General features: G+C 37.3%; 1 long non-coding RNA gene across 2 annotated transcripts in view; it reads left to right on the forward strand.

Moving 5' to 3' along the window:
* The window catches only part of LOC105362799 (uncharacterized), a 74,981-nt gene that overhangs the window by 17,921 nt on the left and 43,691 nt on the right, over nucleotides 1–13,369 (forward strand). The window lies entirely within an intron of this gene.

Raw genomic sequence — 13,369 nt, forward strand, 5'->3', positions numbered from 1 at the left:
TCGTCGTCGTCGTCGTCGTCGTCGTCGTTGTCGTCAATCGAAATAATCCCGACAGCTGTGACGTGCATCAGACATTCGCGTAGCGCGTGCCCCGGGGACTTTTCCACGCGGCGGCATAAAACTTCGCGAGAAGTCGGTCGTTTCGCAGGACAACGACGCCGACCACATTTGCAGGCGTGACGCGTCCTTGGGGCCGAAACATTTGCATCTATGCCCGGGCGAGTGCCTTTGAAGTGGCGAAGGTGGAGTAAAGGCCACTTCCTGGGGCGCACCAGAGCGTCCCGCCGGCCGATTCGAGGAGGTCACGAGATGTTTTTTTGTGACCCAGCTGCTACCGTCGGACTGCGAGCGGTGAGCAGCAGCGTCGGGGCGCGTTTTATCGCCCGTCGGAACGATCCACGTCAATTTGCCATTGAAAAGAGTAGTTCTCGAAAGTTGAAACACTCAATTAGCGAAAGTACATCTTCCCGACGGTTGATATTCGCCAAAGTTTCAAGTGGATTGGACTTCTCAGACAGACAAGCGTCTAGAATAGGATAGAAAGAGAGAGAGAGAGAGAGAGAGAGAGAGAGAGAGACAGCGTTTCGCCTTATTGTTACTTTCATCTCCTTCTTCTTCTTCTTCTTCTTCTTCTTCTTCTTCTTATCATCATTATTATTATTGTTGTTGTTGTTGTTGTTGCCGTCGTCGTTGCTGTTATTGTTGTTGTTATTTTTGATTATCATTGTCATTGTTATTATTATTATAATCATTTTAACTCTACTTTTTTCTTCAATATAAAAGTTTTTACTTCTTAATTAGGAGGAGCCGTTGTATAATTGAAGTTTTAGTCGCGCTATCGAAATACTTGGGTAATTGTACATTTGTCGACGAATTCCCTGTTTACTTTGACTTGGGTGAACGAGCGCTTTTAAACGATTTCAAACAGACAGCCATAAAAATCTAAAGACTCGAAAGGTAACAAAACCATCGTAAACGATTTTAATAATGTTACAAGCGGCGCAATAAAGATTATGAGTCTATTAAAAGAAACACATAATATTAAAAGTCAATTTGCATTGTTCCTTTGCCAGTCGTTATAATCCGTTTATTACATGTGTTTATCGTAAGCTACTGCAGATTATTTGCCAATCAATAAGAGGCATAATTCATTAATCAATATTAATGTAAATCCAACGTTTATATTACTTATCAATGCTTAACAAGATTATGTGACACGCAATGAATATATCATTAAATTATCTAGATAATATCTATTGTTTAACTATAACGACAATTGATATTATTATGCGGGCATAAATTATCAAATGTATCGTTACATATTTCTTTGCGTAGTCTACTATTTAATGCTCGCGCCTTACAAAAAGCAAACATCCATTAAAAAAAGAAAAAGAAAAAGAAAAAAAAACGAAAAAAAATAAATAAACGAAGATAACGAGTGAAGTAATGCACAATTATGTAATGTCGATCGATAATTTTAGGTTAAAATTGACATAATGTACCTTGGCCCCGATATTAGAAATTAAAAATATTCTACGCCAAGGGAAGAGAAAGTAATAATACAAGTGAATATCGTACTTCATCATTAGAAAAGCACATTGTACCGGTAGTAAAAAAAATTTCCCTCTCAGTCGATCGATATCAAACCCTCCGTTCAACAACAACGGTGTGTAAATTTTCAAGCATCGGGAAGGCAAAAAAAAGAGAAGAATCTTATTTATGCGCTGAAAAAAATGTCCTAATATGAATCCGAGTATCAATCCTAAATGTACTCCGATCAAATGTTTATGGACGACCCAGAAGAAGGTTTTCCAGTTTCAAAGTAAAGCAACGAGAATAGGAAAAGAAAGAGAAAGGCGGTGAGTTTGTGCGAAACGGAAGGGTGGGGTGGGAAGGAAGAGAAGCAGAGAGAGAGAGAGAGAGAGAGAGAGAGAGAGAGAGAGGTTGGAATAGAGAAAATATTTTACAGACATTTTGTAGAGGGGGAGTGTGCAAGCTTGCCAATAGCCAATAGCAGCGGGAGCAGGTTGCGCTCCAATTTTCCCTATTCCCACACCTTTCACGCGCCCGGGTCTCACCCGGGGATCCCAGTCCTAATCCGCGATCTCGAGAGCAGTAACGAATATATATATATATATATATACACGTATAAAAAGCCAAAAAGAGATGCAACGAAGGAATAGCGACGAATCCACGTCCCGGGCTTACACTGGCTTTAGTTCCTCGACAAGTCGACGTTTTCGTAAAAGGCTGTGCACGTAGAAGACATACGATTAGCCCTTACTTTAATGCTAAAATCGTCTGCAGCGCGAAAGTTACTATCCCAATGAGAATTTATAGGCGCAGTAGCTACGTAGTTGTTTTACCCCGATCTAACGACATTTCGATTGTGCCTAACTCGTCGTCCTCTTCTCACGTGCTTATTTATTAATCAATGGTGCTTTCTTTATTAATTTATACATTATGCTCGATTAAATTATCACGGCATAAAACGGTATATGATTAAGCGATAAAAGATGGCGTGAACAAGTATCTTCGATGCTTTGAAAGTAAAGAGCCTTTCCATATTGAATGGATATAAAATTAATAATAACATATTTTAATGTCACATGCAGTTTTAAGAAAATTATATGAAAAAACATACAAATATCAATTCGCTTCTTTATTTCAGATTCTATGAGAGTATAAATAAATAAATAAATAAATATACGCACAAGTTAGGATAAACGAAATAAAAAAAAAAAAAAAAAAAAAAAAAACTTTAATTCTCGAGGAAAAATTTCGATTCTTTCATTTACAAAAATAAGAGTTCCATTATACGGAATAATATATGCGCGCACTACTCATTGAATATTATCCCGAATCTGATAAATTGAAGGCTAACAAGAAATTGTAATCTTTTTCATACTTTGATATTAAAGTAAATGCTAAGGAGATATAATGTATGAGTCAGAGAAGCTTATGCTAAGGCCATATTTCGCTTGGACATTTGCCGGTAAATTTATCTGTATATAAAAGTTTTCAAATCGCCGTATGAAAGTGCGGAAATGCACAAACGTACATGCAAGACTCGGTCGATACGTATTACCAAGCGCAGTTTGTATGCAACGTTTAATAGTAGGTTTCTTGTATCTGTATTTTTAGTTAATTAAATATACTTTTTGAAAAGTCAAAAGCTTTGAGGTGCACATTCATGCAAATAGGTTCATTATGATTATTTTGAAAATTTAAAATTATAATTCAGCTAACAATTTACCCCAGCACTTGCGTAACTCCATTGCGATAATTAGATAGTAATATAAATATTTACATTCGTTAATGGCTACTCTACTATTCAATTATGCAAATTAATGCGCCGTAGCTTTTTAATGTAAAAACAACATGGAAAGAACTACGATGAAAATAAACAATAACACGACTGTTTTGATAAAAGTCCCGGGCTCGAATAATTCATAACCGTCCATTTAAGATGCATTTGTATTAGATGCGAGCGGAACGAGTCGAAATTTTCCATCGGTGAATGCATGCCCCGGAAATGGGCTCGGTGTATACGGAAATAACGTCGTGAGATGCATTTGCGCGCGTGAATACTCCTCGCACACATGCACAAACATATATATATATATATATATATATACGGCGGTGAACGTATCCACGAACGTATGCGTATCTTTTTCAATTTCGCAGATTGAAATTTGCACGCTTACCGGAGGCGGAAGTGCGCACGGCTGGAAAGACACAAAGTCCTCCCACGAAAGCTCGGGCCGATGCGAAAAGCTGGAAAACCAATCGGAATATTCAAAGTAGCCCATTTAAGTAACTCGCCGTTTCCCCAGGTAGGCGTAAGATTTTGTCGCCTCGTCGTCATCCTATTTTAACATTGATCCCGCTTCGTTCACCTAGGCTTTTTCCGCATACGTGTCAACGGATATTTAGTTAACGCATGCGCGTTATACGTGCAAATTTATGCATAAGGGCAGAACGGAAGGCGAGCGTAAGCTCGCTCTAAAATTGATACGTACAATGGGGATTTTTCTTGTCGTTGCCGCGAAATTGAACTTTCCGTGTTCCCGACGTATCTCGTTCTCGCTCGTACACTGCTCCTCCTCCTCTACACCCTCGTCAAACCAACGTCCTCCTCTATTCTCGCCCCTTATTATATATACACCTACGACAAAATGTTTCTGACTGCGCTGCTTTTCCACGCCGCGGGCATTTCACTCGTTTTTTCATCTCTATTTTCGCTCGAGGTTCCGCATGCACACACATTTTTTCGACAACTCGTATTCCCCTCGACATGCTCGTAGTTTTATTTTTGTCTCGGTGTTATTCTAGATTTTCATACTTTATTGTAATATTTTTTGAGACAAATAAAAAGTGTTTGTGAAGCGAGAAGCTCGAACCTTTTTTTTTTAGTTAATCCGCCTAAAGTTCGCTGATACGACGATGATCATCGGTAATAAATAATTGAGCGGGAAAATTGAAAATGTAAGAAAAAAAAAATAATATGGAATCCCGGCGTTACAGCGATAATACTAGCCTCGATATTTTCACCGCCTCATTAATTTACTAATTATTAAAAACTATCATTAACGGCGAAGTCTCGGTTATTTGAATTTACCAAAGGATAGTTTATAATTTTTAAAAAATACACTCAATTTATTAATATAACCTCGTAACATTTTTATATTTAACATTTAATCCCATTTAAATATAACTTAGATTAAGACTCAGGTATATTTACAAGTTTGTAATGAACAAAAAACGAAGAACGATGAAACAAAACGTAAATAATAAACAGAAAAATAAAATAAACAGTTTGTTTGCTTAAAGATAAATGTTCTTGGGATTTACTCATGTAACATTTACTCTCTATCTACTAATAATTTACTTCTTAATTGGATTAAATACTTGGGCAATTTAAATAAATTATAATATTATCAATTAAATTAATTAACATATATAAGTGGCAAAGCTTTTACGGATCATAAGCGGAAAAAAATGCTCGTTCCTTTTTAATTATGAGAGATACTTTCATTGGCCTTTAACGTATTAATAATAAACCCTTATAATAAACTTAATATATTAAAATAATCAGAATCTTAATATCTGTTTTCTTACGTGCGTGCGCACGCGTAATTATTTATAGACTTCCAAGTACATGATAACGTAACTACAGCCGCAAATAAACATTTGACTTTCGCCAACGGCTAAGCTTGCGCAACCTAATTCCAAATGGACTTTTCTTTCTCCCTTTTCTCTTTTAATAAACTTGGTCGCCCTATCCTCAAATATCCATCATGATAAAGCTTATATTATTAACACCTAAGCATCCATAGTTTTACACTCGTGTGCGTGATGGACGCGTTTTTTCGGTCCAATTTATGCATCAAGAGCATAAGCGCACGCAATTAACAATCTCTCTAAAGTCGATGGTAGTCTGTGAATTTCACTCTTAGCCTCATTTTACGCTCCCTATGATTACATCCTCCCTTTTTCTCGATAATAACGTTCCATTTCTTTTGTCTTTTTTACTTTTCGTTCGTTTTGAGGAACTCGTTCGCCCCCGTCATCCTCATCACGACCACCACCGCCATCTCCTCCTCCTCTTCTTCTTCCTCCTCCTCCTCCTCCTCCTCCCGCAACCCATGCCGCCCATAAATTAGTCCCTGTCAACGATAAACTCCCGAGTATACTACAGCCGCCACTACCGAGGGACGCGGGTCGCGCACAGAGGCCGCCATATAAAAAGTCCGAGGCCTTGCAATATCAACCTGCAAGACAAGCCCGTCCTTCTTTGGCTGCGAGCCCGCGGGATCTTGCGGCCCGATAACTAACTATGCGTGTGTATAGGACATCGCGCGTATGCAAGTCGAGGAAGGAAAAGGCTCCCCGGGCTCGCTCGTTCCTGCAATTATCCGTGGCCCACCCAAGGGCCGTCCTATAATAACGTCGTATAAATTATCGTGATAATCGCCTGGCGGCCGAGCGTCGGACCGCGGCTCTCCTGTTGCAATATTCCGACGAAACGTAAAGCCAAAGGGAACGAAGAGGCCGCGCGCGTTGCGAACTTAATTCGCTGATTTCTCGGCGATTGTTCGATTATTTCGATCAAATTTGGCGCCAAGTAGCTTTTGACCACTGCCCCAATTGGGGGCAGCCGCAGTACCCATCGTGGAACTTTAAACGAAAACGCAACCGACGTGCAACAAAATCGACTAGTTAAAGATTAATTACATTGCATTCTCTTCCCCCCCCCCCTCCTCTCCCCCCCAAATCAATACATACTTTATTAATTTATTAAGCTTAAAATTAATAATAGCCAAGGTGGTCGAGTAGGTGAAATGAGGGACGACGGGCGATGGGTGACGAGCGACGGGCGACGGGCGACGGGCGACGGGCAACCAACGACGCAAGCGAATGACTTCGGACGCTCATATTCTCCCTTTTTGTAATACGTGATTTATATATTTTTCGCCGGGGGAATTGTCATCTACGTTACCAGTGTGTTGGGAATCAATCTCTCGCACCTTCAAACAATACGAGCATATAATGTGTCGTTTAAAACCGGCTTATATCGTTAAGGTGAACTTGCGCGAATAACGACCAAGTCGATAACCGACGGATTTATCGCCTTAAACGTTTGCGTCGCATTCGCGAGCAGTCGACAAGACGGAACGAAGCCAAGAGACTCGAAAGACCATCTACGAGGTGCCTGACGCAATTTAAACACCTTAGTAGTATAAAGAGTCGGACTGCTCACCTGCACTAACGGCTTGATGATTTAATGCAACGCCGTCTTGGTGCCTGGAACCTTGAGATACGAGGTCAGCACGAGTCGGAGCACATAGCGAACGAAGTGCTCGCGAGACCTTGGAGTTGTAGACTGCCAAGTGTTCACCTGCCAGTTTCGTGGTTTCCCAAAGTCCAAGCACAATTTGTAGCAGTCTTCGTACATTATAGAAATAAATAACTGTTAAAATGCGAACGAGGCGCATCTTTACCCCTTTTTCCGGTTGCGGGCTACGTGGACGAGAAGGAAAAGAAAAATGAAAGAGGAAAAAAAAAAAAAGGGTTCCTGGAAACCCCGGGGCTATAGTACTTTTGGGCCCGTCGGATGTTTTATGGAGACCAGAGGTCCACCTCTGCCCCATGTATTTCCGACAATTTACGCTGGTTTATTGCACCCGCACCCCTTCGATCCCTTATGTTGGCTGTAGCATTTTACAAGCACGTTGTTTTGCTCGCGGCTTTCCGCGTGTTTACAACTTCAAGGACATTATTATTGTTTATAGCTATGCGATAAAGAGTTATAAGACGCTGACGGCGAAGATAGGAAAGGCGATGTTTTACAGTTTTTACCTAGGGCAGGCCAAGTTTCTATTGCCAAACCGTTGCCAAAGAGTGTAAGAAGCATCTTGTAAAGCGACTCAACCAAGTCCACGGCTTTTCCCCACTTTTCTTCATTTCAATCGATTTTACAATAATGCAGGAGCTGGAGCAGCCATCGCTTACAATTAAATTCACTCTTATCGATAAACTCTTACTCGGATAAAAATTACGACTATACGACACACTTTTGCTGCAAAAGTCACGCTTGTCAATGTTCAATCATCTAATTTGTAATAAAAATCATTGATTATATGATACGAAAAACGTAAAACAATAGGGTTTATCTAAAAATTGATGTTATAAAATAGAATTGAGAATATATATTTTAAAACTATATATATATATATATATATATATATATATATATATATATATATGTACATAAGACATTTAATGTCCAATTAGCTATGCAATTGTCATTTTGTCAATCGAATATCCTTCGCATCATTTAGCATTATAGGATAATAACTGCACGATGATTAATTAGCATAAATTCATTCGCACGTTCATTTGTACGATAAACAAAATTTTGCTCCTTAAAGAAAAATGATGGCAACGATGCAAACGATGCTTTGGACGATAAATTAGAAGATATGTATATAAATACAATTAATGTACAAAATTGGAATATACATATATAAATGGGATATTGAATGGTGTAAATTTAGCAGACGAGAGATAGAGAGAGAGATAGAGAGAGAGAGTTCACTGTACCAATAAGCAAGAAAAGAAAATACACAAATTCATTAGCATACATCGTATACGCTACGTGTTTGGTGCTTACGAAAAGCTATGAAAACGAAAACAAAACACAACAAAAACAAAAAAATTCTATACATATCGAAACAATTTAAAATTTACATACTATATAATCTTTCCTCTATTTCAAATGGCAGCTATAAAGTTTGCGAATATGAATAATGATTATTTAAAAATTATATTGCATTTTCATGGGACAACCGAAAAATACATACCGGTGTATTGATTATTGTAATTTAAATTAATGATTGTAACATATTTTGCCTTTTACTAACTTTAAATAGTACTCTATATTTTAACTATATTCAGAACAGAGGAGAATTAGACTTTTATTACTCCTTCTCGATCGTATAAAGATACATTACCTTCGCATTCTACACATATGTATAATCAGTTGTAAATTTTTCTGTAGACAAAAATCGCCGCAATAAATTTACCGTAATAATTAAGTGGAGGAAATTTATTTAATTGTGTCGTTAAATAATCTAACGCCACTTCCATCATTAAATAGGACATTAAACTGTCGATAACGACACTTTATTGACGTTACATTACACACATGAATCTCGTAAAATGGAAGAAGAGGCAATCCCGAATGCCTATTCGGCTCGATTTGTCTTCTCTCTTGTAAAATGCATCGGATTCACGGACGCGCGGAAATTAGCATCGAATGGTTTGCCTTGTAATTTGCCATGGTAATAAGCCGATTTCCATGAGTGTGCAAGCGGAGCTGGTTACGCCAAGTAACTATAGAATAAATACAAATAAGAATGGCAAATAGCCGGGGAATTCGGACTGACGCAATTTTGCACAAAAGCTCCTTAGCGTGGAATTCAGTTTGTCCAATCTATAGTGAGGAGAGAAGTAAAAAGATAAAAAAGAAAGCATAAAGATACAGAAGAAGAAGAAGAAAAAGAAGTGCAACGGATGTAGGGGTTGGGGGTTGCTCTATCGAAATGCTCCAACCAAACGAATAATATCCTTTATTAATAGGTTTTTTCTTTCTTTTTTCTTTTTTCTTTTTTTTTTGTTTTTTTTCTTTTTTTCTTTTTTTCTTTTTTTCTTTTTTTCTTTTTTTCTTTTTTTCTTTTTTCTTAAACGAACGGCTTTAAAGTGATTTCATCATTTACATTAATATTCATTGCTATACTTATATTAATGACAACCGAAAAACAACAACCGACCGTAATGTCGATAAAAATTAATAATCTTTCCTATTATAATTCATGATCAACGTATTAATATGAAAAACTTCTAAATACAGCTTCATAATTTTTTGTATTAATTGTGTAAAGAATTTTTTTACTAAAAGAATTTTCTATTACGTTGAAATATATTTGAGACTTAGTATGAAGAGGCCACTGGATCCGACGCGTAATCAATCGTATTATTTACTAAAAACGACGTCTGCTGAGAGATATTTGACAATTTGAAAGAAAATTCGATCGATTGCTAAGCCAAGTCGAGTTATTTGCAATTGGATAATTTCTATTTATAAATTATCTATGAATAACACTGGCTTAAAAAAGCATTACAAACTAATATTATTACTATTAGCCTTGGCACTTTTATTTTTGTTTTTTAAACATTATCCGCGAGACTCTTCATCGTTGCCCTTAAATCAAGCCTGAATTTTTGTTTTGTTTTTAAAAATAATCCTTGATAAAAATACGCTTTAAAATCGAAGTAATAAAATGGCCAGTTTTATTTAATCTGATGCGATGGATCCTATTACCGTGGTATATCAGATTTTCGTCTTTTTTTTCTCTCGACTAAATTTTAATCTTTTAATCGCAATTATCATACAACGCATTCTTCAAAATGTATATAGAATGCGACATTCCTTTCATGGGATTAGCGTTAGTAGGTTTGGAGAGAAATTTTCTGAAAATTGTCTTTAGTTGATCGCTCGGATTCGCTGTAAAGCGCTAAGCAGTCCCGGCCGGGGAAAAGGCAAGATGTACGTGGGAGAGGTGTAAGGGAGAGAAAGAAGGAGAAGGGCAAACGTATCCAGCCAATAATAGACGCAGTCTTCGTCTTTCTTTGCCACTCAAGCTCGGAGTTAGCTGCGCGCGCATCTGTTCAATACGAGGAATGTTTCTCATCCCCTTCCATCTTTGCACAGTTGCCATTGCCCAAATTATTCTACTTTATTCCCAAGGTTATTTCAACTCATTGTCTCATTTATATAGATTGTACAGAGATGGTAAAATTTCATTTTATACGTTTTAGCTACAGGAATGTACCCATTATGGCAATCGTAATATTAACTTGTCTGAATTCTCGAGAAATAATTAAGTAAGACAAGCATTTTACTGTTTGATTAACATAATATTGCTGCAAATATTAAGATTGTTCGTTAATTAAATTGAAAAGAAAAAAAAACAAAAGAAAAGAAAAACTAAGCATTAAAAATGTAAACATATTATAAACATATTTATATTTATTTATTTTGTTTTTGTTTGTCTTTTTGTAGACGGTTAATTTCGAAATTATTTGATAAGAAACTCTTCGCTCTTATTTTCTTTTTTAATTACGAATGGAATTTAAAGTGTTTACTTTATGTGGAAATAGGGTAAGCTATCTTACAAACGTATTGTTTTATTTATTTATTAATTTTTTAAATTTTTTTATCGATCTTAGAATATCTTCAAATCTTAATGAAACTTCAATGAAAAAAAATTTCATTTAATGTTAGTTTGTTGATATGAACAATACTATATAATTTTTACTATATAATACTTATTTCTGCTATCGGGTGGGGGAGGGGGGGGGGAAATCCCTAGTAATTGTATTGATATTGTAAGTAATTGATTAATTACTTCAAGCAGACAATAATTACACAAACATCTTCTATATTTATATCTGATGAGCGACACGTGTACAAGTCATGGCGGCTATATTCAAATTAATTTTTATCTTTACAATTATTCAGCTCGTTGTAAAGTTACAAGTTACTTAATAATTATTTCATTATATGAATTTTAATGTTTAAGAATCGTTGAATTTAAGAGAATTAAGAGAATTCGAAGTAAATGTTAAAACGAATAAGAAGTATAAGAAAAAAAAAAATTAACGTTTGCTAAGAAAAAGTATATAGTACAACACTTGTGTAGTATTATCATAGTATATTAATGCAAAGCGTGATTTTAGTATTATGAATCTTCTTATGTGCATTCATTAAAAAATGTTAAACATTATAAAGTATGTTAAGCCAGTGGAATTATTAAACTTATGAAATTGAATATACATAGAATGAAGCGTATGATAAAAATGTAAAAAGCGTGCATTAATATCCATACGAATTTTTCTTATTATGCGGATAGTATTCACTATTTCAACAATTTATCGTCAACCCTCGTTCCAGCCTTTAACGCACCGTCGCATTTCTCTCCATCCGCATGCCCATGTAGCTAGCACGTCGTCGTCGTCGTACTCCTCTTCCTCCTCCTCCTCCTCCTCCTCGTGGACCATCCCATTGCCGAAGCGACATAGTCGTTTCTAGAGAATGCATCTCATCAACCCCGCCTTCGCGGAAACTTTCCACCTGGTCACCTCTCACGAGCATCAAAATTCGCCCCCCCCCCTCTCTTTCTCCCTCGCTCTGACGCGCGCGCACATACGCCCACCCACCCACCCACTTCCCTGTTTCGCATTCCCTCTCTTTCCACACCCGACCCGATGAAACCCGTACCCTAGGAAATTCGTGCACGTACCATCGTCACGGTACTGCCGTACTCACAAGAAAAGCGCCGCGTCCTACGAACGACGACGGCTTTATTTCGGATAACTGGCGAAAATGTTGAAATAACTTCTTTTAACAAAGAAATGGACATTTACTCGAAAGTAATTTTTTCTTCTCTTTTATTTTTTTCAAATAATTTTTTTAACAAAATCAATCCTACTCATATGTTCCCGTCTATATAGTTTGCATTAATTTTGTTAAAAGTATCTACAATTACAAGAGCCAGGATAGCTTTAATATGCAATTTTCTATATGAATAATACGATGTTTTCATTCATTAATTTATAATTAAAGTTCTCTGTCACACATTCATTAGATACTTCAATATTTTGTACACATTGTTTTTTATTGGAGAAACTTAATTCACCCGAGCAATATTAAGCAAAAGATAAATGAAAATAATAACAATAACAATAATGACAATATACTTATACAATGAATAAAAATTTATTATATATATCTTCGAATATTGGTATTATGAAATTTAATTTGCGAGAAAGTTTTCAGCATTTTGCAGTTCGCTTAATCGTCCGTTTAATTATAAGATTTCGTTGTGGCCGAGAATTTACTCTTTCGACAAATTTTTTAGTATATTTTCTAGCATGTACAAGGAAAGTTTTATCTAATAATACGAAAAGCTACTTATTCGTTGGTTTTTAATCGATCAAGTTTGAAAAAGAAACACTTTATTCAATCACGTAATGTCAGGCTCGAGCGAGCACATATCAGTTAGGCTCTCGTCCAACTCGGTAACAATCAGCACGTGACAATCTCTATCTCTGTCTCTATCTCTGTCTGTCTGTCTGTCTGTCTGTCTGTCTGTCTGTCTGTCTGTCTGTCTGTCTGTCTGTCTGTCTGTCTGTCTGTCTGTCTGTCTGTCTGTCTGTCTGTCTGTCTGTCTGTCTGTCTGTCTGTCTGTCTGTCTGTCTGTCTGTCTGTCTGTCTGTCTGTCTGTCTGTCTGTCTGTCTGTCTGTCTGTCTGTCTGTCTGTCTGTCTGTCTGTCTGTCTGTCTGTCTGTCTGTCTGTCTGTCTGTCTGTCTGTCTGTCTGTCTGTCTGTCTGTCTGTCTGTCTGTCTGTCTGTCTGTCTGTCTGTCTGTCTGTCTGTCTGTCTGTCTGTCTGTCTGTCTGTCTGTCTGTCTGTCTGTCTGTCTGTCTGTCTGTCTGTCTGTCTGTCTGTCTGTCTGTCTGTCTGTCTGTCTGTCTGTCTGTCTGTCTGTCTGTCTGTCTGTCTGTCTGTCTGTCTGTCTGTCTGTCTGTCTGTCTGTCTGTCTGTCTGTCTGTCTGTCTGTCTGTCTGTCTGTCTGTCTGTCTGTCTGTCTGTCTGTCTGTCTGTCTGTCTGTCTCTCTCTCTCTCTCTCTCTCCTCCTCCTCCTCCTGGAAGTTTAACTTTGATAATGGATTTATAGGCGAGACAAGTCTCGCCATCCTTATAAGCTCGCGAAGGAGGGGAAACTGCCGGATTTCCTCAATA

The sequence above is a fragment of the Ceratosolen solmsi genome, unplaced genomic scaffold (assembly GCF_000503995.2).
Source record: "Ceratosolen solmsi marchali unplaced genomic scaffold, CerSol_1.0 scaffold56, whole genome shotgun sequence".
Taxonomy (NCBI): Eukaryota; Metazoa; Arthropoda; class Insecta; order Hymenoptera; family Agaonidae; genus Ceratosolen; species Ceratosolen solmsi.